At 41.5% G+C, this 25,132-nt stretch overlaps 1 protein-coding gene across 7 annotated transcripts in view; it reads left to right on the top strand.

Moving 5' to 3' along the window:
- The window catches only part of KCNIP1 (potassium voltage-gated channel interacting protein 1), a 508,397-nt gene that overhangs the window by 397,596 nt on the left and 85,669 nt on the right, over window positions 1–25,132 (top strand). Inside the window, exon 1 of one of the 7 annotated variants that reach the window (XM_074603597.1) lies at window positions 10,630–10,688. The exons of the other annotated variants lie outside the window; for them this stretch is intronic. The gene's annotated coding sequence lies outside the window, so the exon portion shown is untranslated. Of the gene's footprint in view, window positions 1–10,629; window positions 10,689–25,132 lie in introns of those variants that run through there. 7 annotated transcript variants of the gene reach the window in all.

Below are 25,132 nucleotides of genomic sequence, written 5' to 3'. Positions count from 1 at the left end.
AGGCTTATTATATTAGAAATGAAGTTAGGTAGCAAGTCCATTTTGAAAACCCTTATGCCACTTGTGCATTTTAAAATTGAAGAGCCACGTTTTCAGGCAAAGGCGCTATCTTTCAGTGTGGGATATTTTTGGAGCGTCTGACTTGAGATACTTCAGACCTGCATTTCAGAGGCAGTGAAGGCACCCACCCCAGGATGCTTGTTGCTCTGAAAGCTGCCAGGCAGTGAAGGATTGTGTTAGCAACAAGGCTTGGGTCCTGCAACTCAGGGAGTATATCTGTGTGGGTAGCAAAGCTCTGAGTATGAATCGTTGGACATTGCTCTTTATCTTGGGTTCAGTACTGCTGTAATGAGAGACAGTTTGGACAGCAGGCAAAACTTCTGGCTTCAGCTGCAAAAAGTGTAGATGCACAGCTGGGTGTGGGGAGAAGGAAAGCCTGCATAACTTGCAAGAGAAAAAGGGGTTTCCTGGCTTTTGGTGTTCCTGGAGCTGTGAGGGTCAGGGGGAGTGGAGGAGGTAAATTGAGGATTTAAATGGGTAAGGATCTAGTCAGTAGTTAAATTAAGGAGCTAAACTGGAGGCAATATCAAAGTAAGAATCTAGAAGAAGGAACGCTCAGATAGGAAGACCTGCTAGAGAAGACTGATCTGGGAGTCAGGAGGCATCTCTGTGCAGAGATCGTGGGGAAAACCCACCATGTGAGGGAACAGAAGGGAAAGCTGGGGACCTGCTGGGGTGGGCATGGGGAAGCCTGTGTCACCCAGCCGTGAAAGGCTCCATAGGTATGAGACAGGAGAATGAAGACTGCGGTGCCCTCAGAAGTGTGTTTGATTTCTGAACCTTCTTAATGAGAGCCTGTAGCGTTTGTGTGAATGCGTGCTGTGTGACACAGTGCAAAAGTTGCATGAATTGTAAAACCAGGCTCTCAGAAAGTTAGAAAATATATTTAAATTTACTAGCAGAGCTTTAATTTAGTGCCCTGAGCAAATACTTCATAAGCAAACCCATCCTTTCTTCCCCTTGCAGTCCTGTTTCTTTTATTGCACAGCAAGATGTTGCCTCCTTAATTTTCCAGGACTTTTTATAGAGAAGACAATGTATTTTACCTCTACCCAGCATATGAGCTTTCTTTGTCTTGAGACTTTTTTCAGTTTCTGGTTTTTTATGACATCCCGATGCAGGCACATATCCTTAAAAATCCCAGGATCAAGCAATTAAAAACACAGTCTGGTAAGGGGGAGCATCAGATGAATTGAAGGATGCAGGGCACACATATGTAATATGGCTTTCTTCTAAGATAGTACTGATTGTCAGAGATTACTGGTAAAGAAATAAAATGCTGCAGCTAAAGGTCTCTGGCTTGTATCCAACTCTAATCATAGAAATGACAAATTATTCCATTTAATGTGTGTTTGACAGTCTAAAGCTGAGTTTGTGTTTCATTTCCAATTTCACTGCTAGATCATTAAGATTGCACTAACACCTTTCAATGGTGAAAAGCTTAATTAAATTAAAATATTCCCTCAAATGTAAGTTGCATGTAAATATGAAAATTAATTAATGAATTTTGCTTGTGTCTTTAGGAAGATGTTGTGCATAACAATTAATTGGTCCCATGAAAGTCTTGAATTTTTTCTGTAAATATCATTTTGAGTAAAGCTCAGTCTTCTCCTTTGCAGTACATTGCAGCAAGCTTTGGGGGTGAAACAGAAGTGTCTGTTACAGTAAGGGGACCCTTCGGCTCACTTGCAAAGCTACAAGTGATAGGCCTCAAGTTGCGCTAGGGGAGGTTTAGATTGGATATCAGGAAAAAATTCTTCATCAAAAGGGTTGTCAAGCACTGGAACAGGCTGCTCAGGGAAGTGGTTGAGTCACCGTCCCTGGAGGTATTTAAAAGACCTGCAGATGTGGCGTTTAGGGACATGGTTTAGTGATGGACTTGGCAGTGGATTCAATGATCTTAAAGGTCTTTTCCATCCTCGATGACGCTATGATTCTATGCTATGATTAACAAAAATTGTGTGTGTCTTTTGAGATCGCGTATCATTTGCAATGATTCAACTGATGTAATACACAAACCAGTAATGGTCCTGTGCAGAAACTGCTGAAGTAATTAGTCAGCTTTTACATAGCATAGGTACACATTTTAGGCATTCAGATAAGATTTAGCTGAGTTTTAAACTGACCTTAAGATGCCATAAAATGGGCCCTCAACAATCAAGTTAGTTCCCCACTTATGATGTGATTTAATCAGGCTCATTTACAAATGTATGTTGGGACAAGAACCTTCCATTTCCACTGATGCTTTCAATTCTTCTGGATTAGACCTTCTGGGGGGACATTCCTAAAGCTACTATTTCATTTAATGCTTTTCCCAACTAATTTGTGATTTAATTGTGGGGTAATAAAATGTTTGTCACCTTTGAAATTTTCTAAGTAAATTTTCCAGTTCAAATTACAAAAATTGTAGATGAGTGTCATGTACCCGAGGCAGAATTTATTGTGAGGGCTGGCTGTTTGACACTGCTTTTAAGATAATTTTCAGTGCTTTTTTACCTTTTATGAAATTTCTTGGTCAAATATTTCTCTTGGTCTCAACTCTCCTTTAGGAAAAAAAAATATAGCCAGCCATAAATAAGCTTTCACAACTGTCTTGCGTGCTGCAAAGCCTTTGACTAGGGAACAGCTGTGTCTTTGACAGTCAAAAAAACCCACTTGCATTCGATATACATATATAAAGTTCAAGAAATTGTTTCTACCTTATCAAAAGATACTTGTTTTCCGAAGATATTCACGCAGCTTAAACACATAGAGAGATTCTAAGAGATTTTTTAGAAGCCCATGAAGAGACTAAGGTAATTTCTTTTCTAACTAAACACCTCATTTTCTTAGGATAGTCTCAAACAATTCTAAATATATTACAATACATATGACCTGTAATTCATAGAGTTAATGTATGTTTTTAAAAATAACAGCAAAGCCTAAACCGCGTCCTTTACTAATGTGGCATTAAACAGAGTGACTGTAAAAATATGCTTCAGGAGTTTCTGTCCTTCCTGAGCATGCAGGAAAACACTGAAATTGCAATGAGGAAACTGAAATTTATAGACCTTCATGTCCTTAGGGAACAGTGATGAAAAAATAATAAATAAATGAACCTCACCAATCTGGTGTTATTGCACGTCTGCCAGTGCTGCTCTGCCCGCCGGTGCCACCTCAGTGCCTCGCCGTCCTCGCTCCGCTGCTGACCCTTTCAGTGGAGCCAGGTTTCCCCTGCGCTGTCTCGAACCTGAAGTAAAACCTGAATATTAATTGGAGAGTCTCCATAGTTTTAGAAATCTAGATAGTACAAGGCAAATAGGTTTTGACTAGAAAATGGAATAGATGGTTTTTGAAAATATTAAATCATTTCACAATGACTTTTAAAAAATGATTTGGAAATTATTTTTCTCTTAAATGCTTAAAGCGCTGTTTTTTAAAAAACACAAAAAGTGCAAACAAAAAAACCCCAAAGCACTTCTTTTTGACTCAAGCCAAGGGCTTTAGATTAATCCCTAGCTAACTCAGAAGTTTTGAATTTCAGCTGTTAAAATGCAAAATCTGTTCCCTACTTAGTCCTGATAGCCTCTGCCCGGTGAGTTTATCCATACCTCTCATAGCTTTGCCCTCTCAGAGGCAAAGGGACCTCTGGCATTTTCAGGATCCTACAAATTTGGTGTAAATGGGCTGTATTCCCTCAAACAGCAGCGGTGAAGGGCTGGGTGGAGGACACAGCCTGTTGCAGTGTCACGTTCTGTCTGAGTGCTTCAGTTTTCCCACACACATAACTGGATCTCTTTTTCCTGTGAGCCAAGATCGAATTGTTGGGGAATGGGCATTTAACGGTGAACTGGGTTGTGTCATGAGCGAAGACATACAGCTACTGACTTGCTGTTGCCACCTTGTGTGAGTAAACAGAGCAAAGAGGGCATGTTCTGGAAGACTAAATGGCGTCTTTCCAGACAGGAATGTTTCTGTTTACTGAAAAACCGCTTGTCATGAAAATAGTTTGAAGTGTCATTCTCCACCTTTGCTGTGGGCTTTGCCATCGCACCTACCTTTCATGTCTTTCCTAGTGCCTGTTGAAGGTAGCGGCAGAGACTGCCCTGGCCTTTCCAGAGTTCTGCAGTGTGACAGGCATTTCCAGCTCTCCCCGATTCCCGCTCTCTCCAGTCCTGGCAACATTTGTGTAAGAAAGAGGAGCCAACTAATTAAAAGCAGAATCTGTAAAAGGTTAAGGTCCAGCCTGCTGTCTGGGCTGAGGTGGTACGTTCCAGTTGCCGATTCACGAGAAAAACTTGAACGAGAGCACAAGGCGTGCCTGATGTCTCCTGATGGGGAAGAACTCACCTAGAAAGGCAAATGATTGTCTACAGGTATTATTTTTTTTTTGTGAGAGAGAGTCCTGTGACAGGAGATGAAGCCTAACAACAGCATCCAAATGGGTGTCAGCAATATCAGGAAAGCATTTGTTTCCTTTTTATTGCCGTGGTGAAACTGGGCCAGTACAATGAACCACTATCTGTTACTGGAAAGAAAACTGCTGTTCTGATTGTATATGTAAGGAGATTGCTGCCCCTCCTCTTCTCTTTGCTGTGCTTAAATACACCAACCATGAGAAAAATGGACCACGACGCTGACTCTTCATCAAAAATTGCCGAATTTCTCTGGTTGTGGTGGGCTGCCCTTGGCCAGCCGCCAGCAGCCCACCCAGTGCTCTCCCACTCCCCCATCCTGCTCTCACAGGATTCTTTCTCCCCTGTTTTTCCTCACTCACGGGCAGCCTTTTGGCCTTTGTTAAATAACGCTTTCCAGAGGTACCACCAGCTTCCCTGAGGGGCTCAGCCGTGGCTGGCAGCGAGGCTGCTGCAGAACTGGCTGGAACCAGCTGGAACCGGCTGAGTCCAGCAGGGGGCAGGGCGGGGCTCTCCTCACGGAGCCCACCCTCAGCCCTCGCCAGCAGCCGGGCACTGACACCCAAGGCCCTGGCAGGCATTTTAGTTTCCCAGTCTCCTACTTTGTTCAAAAAGGAGTTCTGCTTTATATCCGGGAAGGAATTCAGGCTCTTGGTAGGGTAAAGCGGGAAGGGTGGGAGCGGGAAATCAAACTGCAGGGAGGAGCCGTGACCACCCTCGTCCAGGACAGGCCTGGGGACGGAGAGGTCAGAGGAGCCTGAGGAACAAGGTGTCCCCGCCTGGAAGAAACTTGTGAAAATAGAGTGAAGAAAAGCTTTGATCTAGAAGGTAAGTTTCAGTTGTTTCTGGAAAATGATGGCTTTCCTTATTTTAAAGATAATAAAAAGGCTGTTGTATGTCAGCACTCATCAGAAACGAAATAGATAAACATTACGTATAAAATAATGTGAAACTCATGATATAATGCTGGAGAGAAAATTCGGTTTCGGTTATTCCAAGTGAATTCCCAAAATTTCCAGTCAAAAAGTTCACCACCATTTTTCTCAAAAGCCAAGGTACTTTTCAAAACGCATCTTAGTTTTTAACCAAAATGTTTTAACTAAGACCCATTTTTAACCGAATGTTACATTATGTTGTAACAATTTCTAAATGATCAATCTGTGAGTCCACATGAACGTAATCCCCAAACCACGTTTCTGGTCTTGAGAAAGGATGGGAGGACTGAGGGCGTCTGAGGAGATGGGATTCAGCTTGTAGGGAAAAACCTAACACAATTTACAAACCAAATAAACAGGAGGTCGGTATGGGATTCCACAACAAGCTATGCAGCTTTCTTTCGTTATCAAGTTTTAAATGAAAATACTTGCCCTTCTAACCACATAAACTGACAGAAAATTATGCCATTGAAGATTTTTGCTTTTAAAAAATATGGTACAGACAGTATGATCCAATTCAGATGTTCTTTCTCTCTGAACATTAGTCCTAATTTGGGGAAGTACATAGCACCAGCATAGACCTGTAACATCCAAGGGAGCCACTCAATTAAAAAATATATTTAACTGTTTTCTCAATAAAAGCCTGGCTTTCACCCAGATACATTAGGCTTAAGTTTTCTTCAGTAGTGTGAATACAACATCTGTTGTTTTTAATGATGATTTTCTGCAAGTTCTGGTGCCTGTCATCCCTTCTAATGGGAAAGTAAATTACTCATTACTCCAGGAATTAATTCAAACAAATGGTTCTTACAATAAAATTGATTCCAGCTACTTATCTTGCCATGATCTGTAATACGTGCAGTATTGGTGACAAAATCTGATCCTAAGTGAAGAAAAAAAGTCTAAAACCTTGGATTTTAGACTTGATGTTTGTTTAGTCATGTGTAAAATTTGTAAACAGACAAGGAAATTCACGCATGTCAATTCCATGTATTTTAATGAATTGGTAACTAAACCCTAACTCACATGGACGTAGCAGGCTTCAGTATCTGTGTGTACTCAGAGGATTTGGTAGTCACTGCTATAAGCACCATAAATTAACACTTGTTGGAAGTTTGCTCCTTAGCTGGATTTAATGCAAGACTTCAGCCATTTCGCTGAATTCTTTTTTTAGGTTAGTGTGGTTTTTTTTCTTTGGTGCCACTGCAAGTACTTGGAAAACTGCAGTACTGCTTGTAAGACCAGTGGGGGAATGTATCAGTCACACGCCTCTGGTATCGTTGCCTTCTAGCTGGGGATGGGCAGGCTCATCCTGAAATTTGAAGGAGAAATGGTCAATGTTCCATGACCAATGGCCAATGCTCCAACACCCAATCTGGGAACTGTACAGTACTGTGTACTCTCCTGCCCTGGTTTCCATACCCGGGGAGTCTGGTACTGGTTTCATGGTTTGACCCAGTGATATTCCTTAGGTATTTGAGAAGCAGAAGAAATTATTATTTGTAAATTGCTGTGCTTTTTTTTTTTTTTAAACATACAAGTATCTAAGAAATCATCTTCATAATTTGTCTTCGTATCATCCAGTACCCAAAGAAACAAGTACTTTTAGGCAACCTAACATGAGTATTTGTAACGCAGAGAACACACAGATGCCTCTTTTTGGATCCAAGTTTTCTAACAGCCTAATTTGTAAATGAGCTTTCTATGTATTCACACACTCCTAGTAATTTGGCTCGCAGACCTAAAGAAATGCAGTCATCAAGCTGTGAATAGTTTCCCACGCTTTCATGCTTCATTTCCAGGGAAAGGATCATGTCTGAGTGACTTAAGGGAAAAGAGCTGCTGAGGCATATAAATTCATCTATAATAAATACTGCTTCTTAGAAGCAGGCCTGTGTTTTGGTGAAGTTTTGCTGTGAGCACTAGTGGTTTCTGCAGAAAGAAAATCTAAATGCAGCATTCAAAGGTCTGCGGATAGGAGTGGAGCCTCCTGTGTGGAGTGAAGGTTACACATGTGCAGAGGAATGGTAAGTGTGTGTGCCTAATGTGATTAAAAATAACAAATGCTAATCTACTTTCCGTCTCAGGGATTTGCAAATGCCATGCAAAAATGTCCACAGCTGAAAGTGTGCAATCCGTGCACAGTTCGATAGGTAGATTCAGCTGCTGTTTAATGATTGTAGCTGTGGATCTGTTAATAGAATATTACATTGATGTGTCATTATCTTGTGTCATAATCCATTAGCACTATGATGTCTATGATGCGCTCTGTGTACGTCTCAGATTACTTTGTTTCAGGGCTGAACTGTGATAGAGAGGAAAGCATTACACTGGGGTTGAAAGGAGTTGATGGATTCAGCTGTGGAATTGGTATTGAATTTTTTCTATTGAAATATTTATGCAGCAGAACGGTCAAACTCCTTCATAAATTTGACGCCTTTAATAACTAGTTTTAGCCAAAAATAAGTGGCTTAAGTGACATAAATACAATACACTTCTTTTGAACTTATTTTAGAAGTTATGGTAGTTCACGGAGTAGTAAGAGTTGAGTCTAGGCAGGTGCTAAGGAAACCACGAGCTAGATTTGTGGAGCCTGAGGAGGAAACTCCTCTCCCAAGAGGCTGGAGCACTGGTCTGGTGTAGGGGTGAAATTCCTTCTTTATGAAGTGAGATTTGAGTGTATGTTCCCCTTTCCCAGGAGAACGTATCTCACACCAAGAGGTACTCTGGTCCAGGTGGTTTTGTGCAACTTTAGTTGGGGTTCATCATGTAATAGAGATGGGCTTAATATTCACAAAGGCAGAGAGCAACCATCGTGTCTGTTAGCAAGAACACTCCAAGTATTACTTGGGTTTAGAAACCTAGGGCACAGGAAAGCAATATAAACTTGTTTTTTTTGTTCTTGATGAATGCCAGGAATCCCGATCCCCAAAGTTGAATTGCAGGAATGGCTTCATGGCAGTGAATATCCACTGGAGGGAAGTGCCAACTGCCCTGTGTTACAGGATCAGTCCTTTTCTTTCCCACCACCATCCTGCTGCCTACGCAAAGTATAGCCAGTCAAAAGCACCTCGGAGGAGCCTGTCTCCCTGTGGCATGGAAGGGTTGGCCCATGCTTAGGTTGGGCGTTCCTCTGAGTACCAGTTTACTAAAAAGCAGTGCTTAAGTGCTTAATCCTCCTTGCCATCACTAAGCTGGTACTTAAAAATGCTTTGCATCAGGATTTTGCTGCCATTTGAGCTATGTTGCATGAAAGCCTGTGATTACAGAATGATAATGTTTTGACACAGTGATAAAAGCCAAGGAATTCACCATTAGCAGTGGTGTCTCTCTCTGTCTTGCCTTTACTGCATGACAGCTTTAGTGTAGGCAGTAATTGAATAGAAATGACAATAGCAATTAACTTATAACCTTCTGCTTCAGTACACATTTTAGCATTCATTCAAGGAAAAAATGTCCATTAAGAAAGTAAATATTTGGATGCGAGTAATCTGTGATAAAAATTCATACAACTTGGAAAATCTGCTGTGAATATCAAGATCCATATAAGTATGACTAGGATTTTCAATTTCCCTTGCAGGTTTTGCCATAAAAAAAAGTTGTGAATCCTTTCCCTTTTCTTTCCGTGTTTCATGTCTTCCCTGTTACAGTAATTAGTCAGAAACCTGAAGTTTAGATAATGTTCTTTAGGCAATTACTATCAGTTGGTTAAATGGGCCATTTTGGCATTGATTTTTTCCCCAAAAAGCCATTAAGTTTTTTTGTCCATGGTTCATTACTGTTTGTGATTAGCTAGGGGGGGAAAGAAATTTAAAATGGTGATTTATGTTTCATGAATGACAGCTTCCTATTTCTGGTTGCTCTGCATATGTGGTTTAAAGCCTGGTTTATTAATTAATAAGTAGAATTTCTCTGCATCTTTGATCATTGATATTATCACACAGAATACTGAATATTTAAAAGTAGTTTACAGTTAATCTGTAGCACATGTGCTGTATCACAAGTCAGAGCATCACCTTACAAGAACTACGCTCAGTGATTAAATATATAAGATGCTCACTTTCCCATTTGGAGTGAATGTACTGTTTGTGAAAGTGATAGTTTTAACACTGATTTGAATTGATCAAGTGTCAGGATAGACTATGAAATGTGTCCTAAAATAGCTGCTGAAGAAACTAAGACAAAATGATTTTTAAAAATTATCCATGTTAATAGCTAGGCCTGAAAGGAATAACCTGGTTTTCTTGAAGTCCTGAACTTTTCAGAGATTTTATGGGTTTCAGTACCTCTGAAAGCCAAGTTATTTAATTAAAACTACTAATTTTGACCTACAATTGGGGAAAAAAAAAATCCCCTCAAAACAGGACAAAAAACCCCAAACACCCCAACCTTCAACACCAGATAGCACCAGCTCCTTCTAGTTTATTGGTGGTTTTTGAAGACCTGCTTAATATGAAAACTGCTCGTGTAGACATTGGTTTCACATACCTGTCAGCGTCAGCACTTTCTACCAGTTCATGCATAGCAGGTGAATTTTAAGAGGAATCTGTGTGTGTGATAACAGAAAGCAGTTATTACCTCCATAAAGCTTTCCTTTTCTGTACTTATGTGTGTGCTGTTGAAAGCTTTTGATTCAAAGGAACCTACTCTGCCCTTTGGTATGGCATGAGCCCTGCTAAAATGAAAAGGTGCTGCATGTGCACGTTGTCAGGAGTCTGGCAGGCTAGTGCTTGCTGGCTGAGAGGGAGTGGGAATGGAGGGGCAGAGCCGCTCTGCGCGCTGCCCCTGCACAGGGAGACAAGACTCTGCCTCATGGCAAAAGAAAGGGACTGGCAGCACCAGCCTTTAAGGACAGTGGCTGGATGAAGAAGTGGCCATTAGGGACACCAGCCCCAGGCTCTGATCATCTCCGGCTTCAGCTGCTGCAAGAGGTTGAGGTGACGGCTCGTTTGCCAATCAGCAGACCTCCTATAACTCAGTCCACCTGTTTGTAGTTTATTTGCAGCTGTTTCCATTAAACCTGTGATATATATTCCAGGTTAATAAATGCCTGTGTTGCAGCGTGTCTCAATGTGAGTATGTTCTGGGGGTATATGTATGCTTCTGCTAAATGTTATATTTACTAATATATAATGTTATTATTGAGATTCATTTGTTATGCAGCATTTCTGCTTGAAAAAAATGTGTTTGTGCGAAACATGGTGCCTTGTTAGGAGTGGCTCTTGCTGCTAGGTGAGCGCCTGAGCTGAGTGCTAATGCAAGGAAGGCTGCGTACCAGGCAAGAAAAGGCTCAAAAGGGGTAAGTGCAATGTCTATCCACCCTGGCACCCTTGAATGGCTTAGAGACATGCTCAGATGCAGTAGAGCTGTTTCAGGCATGTTTGTAATACTTATTCTCAAGACCGTTTATTGAGTAGTGTATTTATTTCTCCAGTTGTGTTCAAGCTAAAGATATTGATGTGCGAATTTCAAAACCGTCTTTTTTTTCTTTAAGTATATCAAGTGCTTCTGAAGCCTTTTTTGCATATTGCTTTTTCTTTGCTAGGTTATTTAGTTGTAAATGGACTTACCAATTGTTTTAGTCTAGGAAAAATTTTGGGTTGTGTGCTAGGGAGCTTGTGTAGCTGCACAGTGGATTAGGCTTGCAGAGAGCAGGAGTGCTCTGAAGCTGAATTAAATGCATTGCTTAGTTTTGATTCCCTGCTAGACTTCAGTCTGGAAATCGTGGTGGACTGTGGACATTACTTCGGAATAAAGGTTGATTGTCTAAGGCTGTGGAGTTGTTTTAGACTTGCATGTTTTAATAAGGAGTTCTTGATTCAAACTGTTGTCAGTTCTCAAGCGAACCAAGAGGGCTTTGAGCAACCAGCTTGTAAATGTATTGAAAAAAAAGAAATCTGTGTCTCCATTGTTTTGTTTTAGTGGAGGCAGATGCACTGTGTCAAGGACTCAGGTGTAGTTTATGAGCTGGTGGCCTGAGAGTTTACAGGGAAGAGGAGTGTGGCATGGCTGCATGGGGAGCTTGGGTAGAGGCTTTGGAAGCAACAAATTCTAGGAGAGGGTGGGATTTTCTGCTGTATTTCACTCTTATGGGGTTGGGTTTTTTTCCAATGCAGATGGAAATGCAGATTGAAAGGGGGTGATCAGGTTCAAGAAGTTAGACTTGTTTTAAGGCTTCTTGTTACTCTGGATAAAACTGAATTTTGTCAGTGTGAGACTATTGTGTTTAGCAAATTGAATTATGTGGGGCCAGCTTGAGTTTGGAGGAAGGAGCCCTGTGGATTCAAGGTGATGGAAGAGCTGGGGCATGGGGCACTATTGGTAAGGCACATTCAGGCTTGTTTTTCCCTCTACTTGTTGTGACTTATATGTACCCACATTTGTCCATGTAGCCTTTTACTTCCAGTCAGTTTTCCAAGAAGCATCCTCTTCTTCCCCTGCAAAATCCAGCAGCCAAAGAAATAAAAGTGTTATTTGCGCTCTGATGAAAGCAAACGCTTCGATAAAGGAAATGCTGATGGGCATCTAGTCCAGATGTGGTTTTTCCACTTTTCCCCAAAACAGCCCTGTTAGTGGCTGAGGAGAGAAGAGGAATTGAGGTGGCTGAGGCCAAGAATAAATGTGGGGAGGGGCAGAACTGTCAGAAGCACCATGGAGCAAAGCACCTCTACCTGCAGCTCCCATTACCCTGCAGAGAATGGACAGGCGGGGAGCGGGAATGGGCTGTCCAGACAGGGCAAAGAGAGCTCCTGGGCCAGCACCAAGTGTCCTGCCTAACCCCGGGCCACAAGGACAGCGTGGGGATGACAGCTTTGGCTCTGAGCTCTGACGGCAGCTGTTGGTGTAGCAGGGAGCTGCAGGAGGCAGGATGCTTCCTGGGTAGCCCTCCCAAAATTCCCTTTTCTTCCCCTGCTAGCATGGACTGCGGCTGTATCTACATTTCTGGTGACTGTCTCATCCCATAACTGCCTTTACTTCTGAAGGCTCCTCCTTGAGAGGTTGTTACAACTTTATCACTTTGAGTCCCTCATATCTGTGAAAAATGACCAGATCTCCCATTTGTGTGTGAATTGTGTGATGATATCCAAAGCAGACATTTCAACACCTGCAATTTTTCCTCTTGGACCAATATTTTTCCTTGTTCAGAGCTACTTTATTCATCAGCAACATTTGGCCACTGGTAAAGTGACATGTGGCAGCTCTTTCACAGTTGGTTTAGGACACAAAGAAAGAAAGCTGTATCTTGCAGAGAAGTGTTATGGGAATGTGAATGGCCAGAAAGTAATTATACACTTGGAATGCCACCAGGATGCCAGCTGACTGTGGAAAAAATTACCCTCTTTGAGAGTAAGTAGTCATCTAGAGATACCCAAGTTTTCTCATTGGCTAGAAGAGAAGTTCTTATTTTTCTGCTCAGTTAATGGGGTGGATTGACTCTCCAAGGAATCAGACACGCACCACGTTGCTGGTGCAACACAGGGGGCAGGACAGCGGGTGAGAATGGAAGAAAGAGGACTGTCCTTCCTGGCAGTGTTAGCGTATCTGTGAATTCTGCTCAAATACTGAATGGAATTGAATGGCTTAAAAGCAGATTTAATCAAATCCACAGTGTGAGATGTAGGAGTGTCTGCACTTGCAAGGAAGAGCTTTTCTGGTTTTCTGTAGTACTGGCATAGAGAGAATTGGATGTACTTTCTACCTCTGAGTCTACATCAACAACTCATTTGTCGAAGAGCAAGGGAAGAAGTGAGTAATGACAGTTTATGGAGTATATTTTCTTCTCAACGTGCTATTAGCATTAATGGGAAATGCACTCAGAGTGAAGAGAATATGCCCCCTTGTGTGCTTAATGATCAAGCTCCCAGGTCACTGCTAAATCTCACGCACTTTATGTGCTCCTCTGTGCAATGATTCTACACTATAATTTAAAATGGGGTAAATTATATTGCTGACCTTAGTTAATTGCTGTCAGTGAAGCAATATCATAGCCAAAAGCAGACTGCATCAAAATGGCCTGAGATCAATCTTTCCCTTTCTAAAAACAGAGCTACAGAGTATTCCTCATGTTATTAAACATACAGTCACTCGGGATGCAGTATTTAGAAAGCAGATAATATTTTGTCAGAAGGTCACAGAAGCTAGCTTTGGTGATGCTTGTTTTCTCCTGAAGGCATAACACTTGGTCACTGCTGTGGAGTTTTATCAGGAGCAGAATACAAACACTTGTGGAATTGTCTTTTTCATAGCAAGTGAGGTTTTTTTCCTTCAGCATTTCTGTAAATGAGGAAAGTGGAAGTGACGGGAGGGAGCATGGAAAGTATGTGGTGGTGTGTATATAGTTCTTTTGTTTGAAATTTGGGAAAGCTATAGACCTTAAATGTATGTTAGTCCTCTCTGGATCTCACTGGAGAATCATAGTGTATAAAACTAAAGCCCAGGTTTGTTACTGGGAATGAACACAGGAAGGGGATCCTTCCTCTCTAACTTTCAACATGAGCCCTGTTAATGTTTAGGGTGATGACATCATTGCCACGTATCACTTAGATTTGGTGACTTCTGAAGGAATTTTAGGAGGGAGCCTTTGCACCAGCTTTACTGAGGGGTGTTTTTTTGTTTGTTTTTTAGCAAAGAGGGTCTCATTCACTAGCAGAGATGTGACAGTGCTGCTGGGAGTCTGTGTATGGACACAGAGCTGTAGCTTGCAGGTGATCTGTTGCTCAAGAGCCTGGTTGTGCTTACTGCAGTGAATTAGATGGAGGTGGTGGAAATCATCCCAAGTTGTGATTCTCGGCTTGAAGGGCAAGATTTCCCAGGCAAAAGGAGAGCTTGCAAGCAGGGAGAACCATTTAGCTGCTCTCTGGAGAAGGGTGTCAGGCCCTGATGCCAATGTTGGAGGACACCATAGTTGTTTCTATTTCATTACATTAGTTGAGGTAATGCCCTATTGCAGTGTTTGTGGGGGAAGATATGGGAAACCTCTGTGGTGGTGGCATGTAGTAACAAGGTGGCAGGAGGTGACTGGTGCCCGCAGGGCAGTGTGTGTTGTGTTAGAAGCCACCTTGTCCTGTTCAAAGTCCACCGAGTAACCTTTGAGGAAGGTGAAATGTGGTGCAGGTCTGTGAGGATTTCCAAGCTTTGTCTTGTTCCCTAGGGCCCTGTTTTCTGAGGGCTGCACATACAAGCAGAGAGTGTGTTGCCGCATGCAGGATAGTTCGCTCTTCTGCTCCTGGGGCACAAAGCCAAACCTCCACATTAAAAAAGGAGCCATAACATTTGCATCCTTCTCAGGCAGTGTGTGAGAACCTCAGTCTATGTTCTCAGCCCTTGTGAATACTGAATGGCTTTGCTATTATAATGCAGTGCACCCAAAATGAATTAGTAATGATTAGCAATAAATATAGTTGAGGTTTGGTGCTGTTTTTTTTTCTAAAAAGTGGTAATTGCTTTTTATGCAAGCCCTCGCTCTTTTTCTCATTCTGAGCACAGAGGCAGGACCTTGCCACTGTAGCTCTTGGCAGGCCAGGGCTGCCATAGCACAGGGGCTGCTTGGTGGGAGAGCTGTTGGAGCCTGGCACTCAGGTGCTGCGGGTGCAGGCAGGTGTGTCAGCAGGTCTATGCCAGATAGCATGGGGCTTGTGGGCCCAACTGATAATAAAACTCCACAATAGGCTCCTCCTTGATCAGCTATTAGAGACTCCTTTAATCGTAGGCAGGATTTGAAAAGCTTTTCCAAACACCCAGAACATGAATCCTTAATACTCCTGATGCAGCATGCCGTGGAGCAGGAGGCTGGTGCTGAGCCAGATAATAGGAGGATTTTCACCAAGTGGCTTTATAGGAGCTGCCGTAAGTCTTCTCCCTTCCCATGAAGCACAGAACGAAGAGTTTGTTGTTCTGTACCACCACCAACAGCTCCCACGGCTCTGCCCTCTGGAAAGAGAAGTCAATCATTTAAGTATGTGTAGGCTCTCAAATTAACATTTGTTAAACCACTGCTGAATCGTGACAATTGAAATGTTACTGAAATTTAAAAAAAAATATATGGGAAATACGGTTCCATTTCACTTACACCAACTGTTAAAATGGTGCGTGTCTAAATGTATGTCTGTGTTTATCCTTGCTTCCCCTGCTTTGTTTCTCTTGCTTCAAGTTTGTCTAAAAGATTGTTTTCCAATAATTAAACCTCAACATTTATATTCAAACAAAGTTTGAGTAAATTTCACACTTTGCACTATGTATCTATCAGAATTACTGGCTAAGACGAGCTCTGGCTATTGCCATTCATACTGTTATAAATCATAGATTTCCTGGATACCTCGACTGATTTTAGTTGCTTTTTGATGAGCTACAGGAAAGTAAGCATGTAAATGGAAAAAGGTCTGGGCTAACTTCACTGTAATTTGCTTATCCTAATCTAATCAAAGCTTTTGATAAAAAGGGCCTTTGGGCTTTTAAAAGCAGGGGGGATAACTATAAAAATCCAGAAAGTTGCTAATTAGAGTAATTTTTAGCTACCTTGCCTCTACTGAATGAAATGTTAATAAACCATTTCCTGTGAATCTGTCATATATAAAATTGCCTAATTGCATGCTACAGAGATCACTTTTTCAACCTGGAAATGGACCTTGACTGCAGTTTTTCTCCTGATGAAAATACTGTGAACAGTGCTTACAGCAGCCGATGGGGGCAGTGGAGGAGCTCTGCTTCAGGAGAGAGCCTGGAGGAGAATGGTCTTTATTGTCCTTGGGGACTGAGCCGGTGAAATCCCTTAGAAAAGCTGGAGGTGGCCTGGCCCGCTTTCCCTGCCTGCCACTGCTGGCGTGTCACCCATGAATAGGAAAATGTATATCCTCACTGGAGGGAAAAGCTCAATGGAAAGAGCAGATGGTTACAGAGAGCCTTATGAAAGGAGCTGCTGCATGGGGCTGACCCTGGCTTGGCCAAAGCTGTGATGAGTTTGGAGTATGTCCTGGTAGAGCTGGTGGTGAAATGGTGGATTTGGGTTGTAGGGACCATGTCCGTTGGTTCTTATAGCAGTGAGCAGCGTTAATGCTGGGCTGCAGTACAGCTGGTGCTGGTAGTTACGGCAGCTGTTGGCTCACGCCATGCACTTAATACAGGGCAGAGCCCTTGGAGGGCAAATCCTGTCCATGCTCTCAAAGCATTTAAATATGCATTGTTGTACTTGCTTCTTACAGGGAGAGTGGAATGAGGTTTCATCGTTTTGAATTTGCTTTCAAGTAGGTCTCCATTCAACAGATTAAAAGAAGAATTCCTGGGGAAATGTTAGCATACAGACAGAGGCTTCAGGCTGTACAACTGAAAGCAGGGAAGTGTAAAGGGTGATAAGGGAAGCGGGCTGCTGTGATCTTCTACAGGAATAAATGTTGTCTGTTAAAATGTCCTCTCTGAAGTGGGAGGAGAGGAGTAGAGTTTTTGGATAGGCAGTGGAGAGGTGAGGACTGAAAATCAGTAAATAAGCATTGAATTTGTTCTTTGTAACTTCTTTTTCTGAAAGAGTGATGTTTTCTTGGTTAGGAAGGTTTCCTTGTGTCTTATTGGAGGGAAGGGGAATAAATATTGTTAAAGGAACTTCATGAACCCACGCAATGTGTGCCTGTGTGTTTGCAGACTGTGTGAAGCAGGTGGTGTGCAGATAACTGGCAGAAATACTGTGCAGTGGTAGGTGAACAATACAGTGTAGGGGGTTATTGTATGGCTGAAGACAGAAGAGGTGTGTGATCTTAGTGTCTATGTGGTGTGCTAAAAAGGACTTTTTTTTTTTTTAAGTGAGAACTTTAGCTAAATGAGGTGGCCCTCAAAAGCACGGAAGTTCATTAGTTCTGGTAGGCAGAACATTCAGTCTTACTGGCCCAGGCACGACATGAAGTGTTCATTTGCCTTTGTAGAGGACGTTAATGCCTTAAATAAAATGGTGGTATTTTTGGAGCTGGGAGAAGTTTTAACTTGCATTGCAGAAATAACCTGGGTCCTGGCTTAGTTTCATGAGCCCCTCCCCAGAAACATGACAGAATGGACCTATGTGTTTTCTTCTTTGATGCTGCCTAAGGGTCAGCTTAAGTCTTTAGGCCTGTGGTGGGTGTAGGTCAGGCCTGAGCTTGGCCTGTGTCCCAAATGCTGTTCAGATGGGAACGTTCCCAGCACTGGGCTGGAGGGTTACCAGCCCAACGGCTGATGGGGCAGGAGCTGGGGACTGCCAGGACTGTGTCGCCTCTGGAGGAAATACTCACCTGAAAGAAATCCGATTTTTCCTCTTCACTGCTTATTTACAAGCCTAACTTTTGTTGTAGTTATCTCTTAATGCACTGTAAAGGAACTAGTATTTTAGTAGTGTCTGTTATTATCTAGGAACCTGATGAAATGCCATTTTCAACAAAAATGTCTTTTTGTCTCTTTGTAATTTAAGATTCTTGTAGCATCTAACTACTTTTAAAAAATCCAAAGGCTAATCATCGTGGCATTTGACAACAAAAGTGCTCAGGATTTATTCCCCTCCCACCTCTTTTTTCAAAATATATACATGTTTTGGTTTTGTTGCTTGCTTCATTGTGATTTTGTTCTAGAATCACATTTTACATGTTTTAATAGAGAAACTAGCAATTTTATTCACTCAGCAAGGTGCTTCAGTTATTAGAGCCCCTGGCAAGTTTAAACAAAGTGCACAGATAGATGAGAGTATTTGCCACTTCTTGTCTTCAAAGTGCTTTACAATCATTAACCTATTATTCATGGTTTGTTCTGTGAATATCCAGATGGATCTCGGAGCTGTTTGTATTAAATTATATTTACAAGATCATGCAAATTGGAAGGAACTACATGATTTCACTCTTAAGGAAATTAATGATTTCTTAATTAACTGTTTAATTAAAACAAAGAATCTAGGTGTTGCAGAGAACAGTTGATTGGAAAAACTCTTGTTAATGCATCATCTTTACAAAAAACTGGGTTGTACCAGGGATAGGAAGCAGAGCTGTGAAATCAGCAGACTACTCTGAGCAGCAATACTGAAGGTCTGTTTCTTTGTTCTGTGCACAAAGCGTATAGCAGGGATATAATGGCAGGGGAGCAAAGCAATATAAACTGAGTTATAAACTTAGTTGCACAGTTATCTCTTGCAGAAGCAGACAATATACTGTTTAGAAAAAAAAATGGATTTCTTAAATATTTTCTTAATCCTCCAGAATCTATTCTTTTGTCAAATTAGCAAGGTATTATGTAAGACTAAGAATTTGCGTAGAAGTAGACTGTCCTTGCTCTGTTCCTGTCTCTGCTTAAAGTCTTTCATTGTCCCTCTTCTCTAGAGTATCCAGGCCTTGTCTTTATTACATTTCCTGACAGGTAGAGTTGTAATATGCTTGATGATTTCTGTCTTACAGTGAGTTATTTAGCTTTTGGGGTTTTTTAACCACAGCTGAAATGGTAATACAGCTGATAGATGCATTTCCAGAAAGAGAAGAGTCTTAATTAACAATAGCCAAACTGAGCTGATTAATTTAGATTAAAATAGCAGTGAAGATGGAATGACTTGGATTTTTACTGGGTTTCTCAGCTTAAATGACTGCTGCTTAGGTCAGGGAAATCCCTCTGGCGTTCTGCTTTCCTCTCTGTGCGATGCACTGAAACAGTTAAAAGCAAACCGTACACATTTTGTTCAGCCCAACAGTCTGGAGGTTCAGAAGATAAGAAGTGCTTCTCAGCATGAATGAACTGTGAAATGTGTTTGAGGATGAAGCTTTTGATGAGAATTTACATCCAAAAAAAAAAACCACCAAACTTCCATTTTAAAATGTATCACACTGTTTATTCCTGCAGAGAAGTAAGTCTTATCTCTGGAATTTCAGACTGCTGTACTGAACAAAGTTTTTAAAGATGTTTTAGTGGCAATTGACATTTGAACCCTCCCTCACAACTGTGTGGGAAGAAAAAAATGCTCTATTTTTGTGTTTTTCTTGCTGCAGGTATAATATCCCTGGAATATTTTTAGGCCAGATGCCCTTTCAGAATTATACAAGGTCTTACCTCTTAGATGGCTGATCTGAGCAAAATAAAGAAAGCTTTCCTGCAAATGGTATTGCAAACATTGCAGCAGAGTTATCTCCAAGCAAACTTCTTGGTTACTCAGTGTGTGTAAATTTTCCTGACCATCCAGAGATGAGTATAAAGTAGAATCGCTTTTCTAGCTAAGATGCATACAATGTCAACAAGGTAGGCAGACAGCTCAGTACTACCTATATGCGTTTGCATGAGTTTGTGAATAGTACTTGTTCCAGTAAGTGTGTAAAATAACTTATATCAGGAAATTAAGTGAAATTCTGATATGGTCTAAGCAAATATAACCAAAGAGTTTCCTTGAAGCACTTGTTTTCTGTTCTTAGATGTCAGTTTTAGCATTTAAAGAGGCTGATAAAGTTCAGCTGACATCAGGGGCACAAAATGTAATTTGGCAGATCTAATAACTTCCACAAGCACTAGTGCCATTTAACTATAACAGAAAATGAAATAATTCAGCTTTCACAAACATACAGCAGAACTCTTCTGAATGTACTGTGATCCGCGTGAATTTTCAGTAATCTTTTAAAACCCCACCATTTTGTGGATTACATTTTGCATCTACCTGCGTGTGTACAAATGAAGAATCCACTGGAGCTTTCCTTATTAAATTCTTCCAAGTCCTGAAAGGGTGGATGCCAGCCAGCATCACCTCACACCTCTTTGCACTGAAGACTTACATTCCTTCTTGAACTAAAGATCTATCAAGCAGGTTACAGATTTATTCCAGCTCTAGAATAGGCAGAAAAACGGAGGTATCATTAGGAGGAAGCATTATTCTAACCTATGGAAGGAAACATCTTTTGCAGAGCCTAATCCCGTGGTGTCCATTTTTCAAATCTTACTGTGCTCATAAGTCACCATCTGTCTCGACCTGTGAGGAGCATCTTAAAGCCACACTTCAGCCTGCTTCAATTCGGTTTTTTTGAAAATTATCATTCTCTAACGGATATAAAACACTTGTGACAACCAGCTGAAGATAGCGCTGTTTATCTATGCTGGTGTTGAAAAGAGGAACAAAGTCTGTAAGGAAAAGATTACCTTCATTAGATCTGGTGGGGAAAAAATTGGGATAAACTTTTTGAACTTGGAATCACATCTGTCCCTCACTTCATCCTTGGGGAAGAGCAGAGGTGGTACGAGCTGGCAGGGTGCAGGCTGCTCCCCAGGCTCTGGGACCCTCTGCCTGGTAAACGGCCATGCTGGTTTACAGCTGCTGAGTGTTGCAGCTCCTACTGTGACTGTTCAAAGCTTCTGCAGGTCCAGTGCACAGTGCCTGGAAGATGTGAATAACACATTGACCTACACTTACCCATGCTCATCTGAAGCAAGTGCTCAGCAGAGCCATGCAGCTTCCCCAGTCCATCCCGGTTTGCAGGCATCAGCATGCTGTCCCCTCACATGGCAGTGCTAACATTGCATGCAGCCCCACTGCCTGCACAGGTCCAGGCTACAAAGGGGTGACTAATACTGGGAGTGCTGTGCTGTAAATAACATGTGTGTTAGATATGCAGGAAATGGTTTCAAGTTGGTGATATGATTCTGTGATTTCTCAGGGCTGCCAAAGTTGGAAAGGATTAGGATGCTCTCAAATTTCTGCTGAACAGGTAGATGTCATTGAAAAGACATTCATGTATTTCTGGGTGGGGAGAGGAAAGGCAGAAGAAGGGGAAGCAGATGAGTATTTTGTACATGGGTTTGTTTTCATATCTGGAAGGAACGTGTAGTCTGCCTAAGCAGCCTCTGCTTTTAATTTCTGTGGCCCTGGCACAAGGGGCAGGTGGGAGAAGAGGAAGAGGGGGAGCAGCCAGAGGGGTGTGTCAGTCCTTACCCCCTGTGGTGGTACCTCACCACCAGCTGCTCCCTTGAGCCCCTTTGGTGATGGAGGCAGCAGCCCCCAGTTGTCTGCCTCCGTGGGTAACTGCCAGCTTGACCAATTCCTAACTTAACATTTTTATTTTCTCAATGTGAAGCACCTCTCAAAGCATACTTACGATGCAGGGAAAGCAGCATCTACTTATTTCCTAGTATGGCTTGTGGTTGAGCTGGTAAATGCTCAGCATGCATCAATGCTTGTTACATATTGTACAGGATGAGAGTAGCAAATATCGTTAACTGTGGTCTTCACGTGATGGAAAGGTTTCACTCTGGAATACCAATTTAGTTAATTGCTGTCTACTAAATGCCATTTCTGAGCACTGTGATGAATGTGTTGAATGTGCATGCACAGAGCCTGGCTCATCAGCTGCTAAGTATTAGTTGATGGTCACACAGTGGGTGGTCCATGTGAATTGCTGTTTTACTGTAGGTACAGCAGTTGTACCAAAAAAACCCTGTGATGTAGCCATGTAGTATCAAAAAGGCTGTAAAGGAAAACACTTTGAGTTTTCAGTAAATGAAGAGAGGAAGGAAAGTGACCAAACCCCATAGGTGTTCTGTGCAGTGTGTGTGGGGGGGGGAGTGACCTGACTGCTGTCTTAAAATCTGTCCTAGATTTGCTTTACTGATTTAGTGAATATGGATTTTATTTTATTTTTTTTTTTTATGAAAGGGCTGCATCTGAATGAAGGTAGCTAAAGCCTCTTCCCCATACAATGTAACAGATTGCTCAGAGGCAGCAGACACATAAATCTGATCGGCACTGCAGAGCAGGGCTGGCGCAGGTAGCGGCTGTGGGTGCAGACACAGCACAGAGATGCTGTTGTATCTACTGTGAGAATAAATGAAAGACCTTGAATCTCTAGAGCTTTCACTTCTGTTTTCTCTTAGTAGTTCACATACCTTCTCTTTTCCTTCAAGAGATGCAAGTTGCTTTGTTTGATGTATGTTTTGTACAAACTTGATCAGAAGGCAAATCGAAGCTTATTCTGTTTGTAGCAATGGATGGAAACAGTTCGAAATCTCAATTCAGCTGTCACCAGAAGTACCAAACAACCTAATTTAAACTCTCTCATTTCAGTGCCATCGAATGAGTCAGTATTCAAATGAATGATAGACCTCAGGAAAATCAATAATACAGTTCTGCATGAAATAAAGCATGGCTTCTGTTCAACTGAGCCTCTCGTTTCTAGTGTATTCTGATCAACAAATCTTTACTATGCAATCAGCCTGCTTGATAACACATATTTATTTTTATTCTGTGGAAAGAGATAGCTCAGCAACCTGTTACCGGTGCGTAGGATTTTCAGGATTTTTATCTCCAAATCCTTTTGTTCAAGAATGTGTTAGTCTGTTTCCATCCCACAGTTTTTGGATACTAGTTCAGTTCCAAAAAGACGTGAAGTAGAAGCTAACTCCTAATGCTACAGTGTGGGCTGACTGCAGGTTTCCTTTGGGTTTGGGGGAAGTGCACAGTAGCCTGCATTTGAAGGGTTGGAACTAAGAGCCTCTTTCACTGTGGATTTCAGAATCCGTTTGGTGATTAAGAATTAAATTAGAGACCTTGTATTCCTTTAAAAACTTCTTCCAAGTGTCAGTCTTTCACTTTTACAATGTGAGGTTAATTTATTGCCCAGGGAGGTTGCTCACAGCAATGCATTGATGACAAAGGTGTAATACCTGCGTCCTCACAGATGGACCGATGTCCTGCTCTGTGCTTGCTAGGTTTCTCCTTTATCATGTAGATGATAAAGAACTGCAGAAGAAGCCTCTAAGTTCAGGTCTGTGGGTCCAAGATGTGTGACTGATAGCTGAGACGTGCTGAGAGAAACAGCAAGTTCCCATTCCACCAACTTGAGACTGGAGCTACAGATCTTTATAAAAAATCAAGTGTACATCAGCTCTGTGAGGTAAAGGGTCACAAAGGAGAGATCACTCAAAATGTGTCGAGTTTCATTCTAGTGGCTGTGACCATAGTAGCTAGTATTTATTATAATAAAGCAGTACCCTGCTTTTTCTTATATCTTCACACCTGCTGGGCATTATTGCATCTTGGCTCATTTGGGTTTTTGTGGCTTTCTTGTGGCAAACTGAAGTCTGTTTTCATTTATTGAAGGCTTATCATAATTCCTGTACAGTTTGAAGATCAGTCCAACAGTAATGGTGTGCCATCATTAAATGGTTGTCAGAATATAAATTTATTGAGCTGCCTGGGGACTTGTCCAATGCTGCTTGTGAACTGAGTAAACAAATGAAGAGTAACACCTGTATCTAATATCTAGATATTTGGATCAGTCTTTCTTTTCTCGTTTTGTTTTGTCTCTCATTTCTTTTTCCCTCAGCAAAAGTAGAACTGAACCCTTTCAATCCAATCCAATTAATAAATCCAATTAGCACTACAACTTGCAGGGCACTATTATTGTGTTGACTTTTAATCATGCTACTGTGAGTATGTGTCTTTTCTGAGTCCTGACTGTTATGGATTAATTAACTTGAACATGCTGAGGTGGAACACTTTTCTTAAAACTCTTTAAAATATTATGTATTTATTATCTGCTTATGTGACTTGTTAAGAAAAAAGGATAAACTAGCTGTCCACACTGAAAAGATGAGCTTACTGTTGACTTTGTAGCAGTCCTCTGTGAGTGAAGCAGTTTGCCTTATGTAAGAAAGTGCATGTTGACTAATAGAATTAGCTGAAGGAGTCCAAAATTGAGCCTCCCTCCTAAAAGGGCTGACCAGAGCTTTCAATGATCTCTGAAGGTTTGTGTAATTGCTTCTCATGGCTGTGTCTTAGTTATGAAATGTTTTCTTTTTAATTAAACCATCATCCCTCTACTAAATACCGCTTTCATTTGGTTTGTAATTAGGGAAAGAACTAATGTTGTGCATTGCTTAGCATTTGCAGGATACCAAGTGAATAATAAAGAACTGTACAAACAGACTGTCAGATCTTGTTGATAGAACTTCATGTTGGTATGCCCTTCCCCAAATCTTTTTTCTACACTCGGGTTTTATCCATGCTGTAGTTTTCATGGTGATAAGGTTTATTAACATTGCTGTAATAAAACGGATAAGTAAAAAGTTTCATCTAAAACATCCCGGTAAAATAGGAGCTGGGAGGAATATAATGCATTTAAGAGGGTTGGGGGGGTTGGGAGAAAGAGTCTGGAGAAGTCCTTTCTTCAAGCGTGGGCATGATTGCCTTACAAAATACGGCAAGCGCAAGGAATGAAAGCACTGTGTTTCCTCCCATGCTGCATCTGCAGTAGTATGTGATTTAATGCACTGCCACCTTTGCCGAGCCTAACAAGAAAGGAGACAGCTTGCAGTAGTTAATGTGATCGAGATTTTTTTCAGTTTTGAACATTTTAAGTAACATTTTTCTCCCACAATATTTCCTTTCTCTTAAGGAGGAAATAAATTCTACTATCTTTAAGGTGAAGAGAATAGAATGAATATACTGAATCAACAAAAACTTGAAAGATTGCTTTAGATTCGTGGTCTCATCAGCCAGAATCAGGGGCTAACACAAGCCTGCGCTTGTCTCCTGAGTCTGTCAATAGAGGCAAAAGGACACGAAGCCACTTTTGCCCCTACATAATTCACTTTCCCCATCCAGACTGCCTGGATTTAGACAAAAGTTTTATCTTTTTCTGCTGCTACTGATGCATTCATCAGTGTGAGCTAGGGCAACTCAAAAAACCAAACAAAACATGGGTATATGTGTGGGTTGTGTGCAGCAAAAAAGCTTTAGCTAAGTGTTTTAGCCTTTATAATAGACTTAGGTATCTA

Source organism: Larus michahellis, chromosome 11 (assembly GCF_964199755.1).
Source record: "Larus michahellis chromosome 11, bLarMic1.1, whole genome shotgun sequence".
Lineage (NCBI taxonomy): Eukaryota > Metazoa > Chordata > Aves > Charadriiformes > Laridae > Larus > Larus michahellis.
The sequence above is the reverse complement of the archived record's forward strand: the minus strand, read 5'-3'. Positions and strand labels throughout refer to the sequence as shown.